The following is a 2,822-nucleotide window of genomic DNA, read 5'->3' as shown; positions in this document are numbered from 1 at the left end:
AGTAGCCAGGAAGTAGCTAGGAAGAAGCCAGGAAGTAGCTAGCGACAAGCTACCGCTCATCAGTGATGCCGTACAGAACTTGAATCTGAGTGCGGGTGAATTTGGAAGAGCGGCATCTGCCGTGTTGCGGTCGACTTGTGAATGCGAGAGCGTCTAGCGAAGGATCCGAGGTAGAGGTGTTTTATACTGTCGCCTACTCTGCCTCCGCACAAAGAAACAGCCGTAAAAAAAGATAGAAAAACAACAAAGTAGAACGGAAGAGAAACACGGTTCAAACAGTACAGTTGGTTATCGTCGACACGTTTGGCTGAAATGGGAAACAGTTCAGATAAGTTGATTGTACTGACGGACACACAGCGACACTGACAGGTGGAACTCGAGTTTGGGGGGGGGGGAGGCCGTTCCTGACCAGGGACTGACTCAGAGCATGAGCTTCATGCTGGTCGTTCTAACATGATGAGGATATGGCTTCAGTCTCTCCTCCCTGATGTTCCACATGTTGGGACGGAGGCGGCTTCACAGTTTTCCTGATATGTACTTAAAAAAAATGAATACAAAACAATAGTATCATTTTTTTGCTATGTATATGACGCTCCAAAATATTCATTATGGATGCGGTTGTTATTGCCATTAGAAGAGTATTGCCGAACACAATTCAGAAGACCAGATCGATCGATAATATGACTTTGGATTCATGGCCACTTTGTTTGATCACAGAAAACAAAAAAATAAAACGGTTTTGAATTCGCTGGTAACTTCTACAGCCAAATAAAAATACATGAACCAAACATTCAATAGTACTCAGGAGGGTTTCCAGAGGAAGGGGATCCACACAGACGATGTGCCATCAAGTACAACCTATGAGAATAACGTTTATGTATATATGTATGATATATTATATATTATATATATTTAATAATGAGACAAGAGCACCGAACACACACGTAAAACAAACCAATTTGACTTGAAGTTTTCTAGTAAAAGCATTCAGTAGCATTGTGTCAGCTGGGGTCGTGATCTCAAGGTGTCTGTTATCTATGAATCGGTCGAAGTACGTAACAAACGAAACCAGACGTCATCGCACAAGCAGCCGCCAAGAAAGTATTATCCGGACGGCCAGCAGGCGGAGCTAGAGATGCACTCATGAAATAAATAAAAGCCTTAAGATGAAAAGTACGTGCGTGTGTGCGTGCGTGTGTGTGTGTGTGTGTGTGTGTGTGTGTGTGTGTGTGCGCGTGTGTGTGTGTGTGTGTGGCTAAACATTTTGAATACATAATTGATGATGAGGCAGGTGGGAGCTAAGCAAAAAAAAATGAAAACACAAACACAGAATGAATAGGATGTATTTATACTGTTGCTGTTTCACTGAATCATAGTGGGATGTTTATCTTGTTGTTGCACTGAATGGCGTCGTGACAAATGCACTGAAGAACTACACGTCACACTTCAAGTCAGATTGTCCCAAGGTAGCCCGAGACAGAGTTCCTAAATCACGGCGTCAGAACAGCGTTCTCCTCTAGCGCCGCGTGGAATAACGCCGCCGGAAAGCAGTTGGTCTCTCGAGCGTTGCCTTTTAAAACGTCCAACGGCCCTGCCATTATCACCCCTGCGCCGCCCGGACCCGATCGGATTCCAACCCGCGTCCCTCCTCCTGCACGGCGCTGATGTGCGTTTTATTCAGCGGCGGCGGTGGCCGGGACCCGGGTTTGATAACACACGTCGGCTCCTGAGGTTCTAAAACGCACGCCAGACCTCCGCGTCCATCCCCCTACCCGCTCGACGATAACACACACACACACACACGCACGCACGCACGCACGCACGCACGCACGCACGCACGCACGCACGCACACACACACACACACACACACACACACACACACACACACACACACACACACACGCACACGCACATAGCCCTCTGAGTTCCCGCTCAAACAACATGGCTTCTGTTATTGCACAGCGCAAGGAAATTATTGCTCTCGTGGCGATACGCTTTTATTCCCTCTTTTGGCTTTTATTGAATCCATCCATCTCTCTTTTTAATAATTCTGCTGTATCCGCTTTTGTTTTGTTTTTTGAACCGTACAGGTTTTTATACAGTAAGACTGACACCCCCCCCCCCCCCCCCCCCCACACACACACACACACACACACACAGACACATACACTCATATATACCCCCCCCACACACACTCCCAAAATAAGTAAAATAAACCCATTATTCTGTGCTGAACATTGTACTGGTCACCTTCACACATGCACGAATGGGTGCAACACACACACACACACACACTCACATGTAGGGCACTGAGAGGGAGAGGGAGGGCGAGCGAGGGAGGGAGGGAGGGAGGGAGAGAGAGGATGCTGTAGGACACAGAAGGATGGATTGCGCCGGAAATCCGGATTTCATTATGGCCTCAGCTCACTGTGATGGGCAGAACGTGAAGCGCAGACCCTCGGGCCAGCGGAGGAGGGTCTGGCTGAACGCTCCAGCGCTTGCCTCCCAGGACGTCGCCCCTTTCTGGGTCTCTCTCTCCCGACCGGTTTGGTTTATCATCCAGAACACAGATGACCTCTGGGCAGTCGACATGACTCTGAGCCTGCTCGCTACGTCTGCTTTGTACATTCACTTCAAAACCTACTCCTCCTGTCTCACATTCTGGGTCCGGTCCCACGGGTCCATGAGACCTGATACCCCACAGTCTGCTCCTCCTCACCATGAGACCTGCTTCACCACATTCTGCTCCCTGTTCCTTAGGTCCTCTTAACTATGAGACCTTCTCCAGTGCAGCTCTCCTAGGGACCTAGGACCTAGGACC

This window comes from Pollachius pollachius (assembly GCF_949987615.1).
Source record: "Pollachius pollachius genome assembly, chromosome: 6".
NCBI classification, from domain to species: domain Eukaryota; kingdom Metazoa; phylum Chordata; class Actinopteri; order Gadiformes; family Gadidae; genus Pollachius; species Pollachius pollachius.
This window is presented reverse-complemented; position numbering follows the sequence as displayed.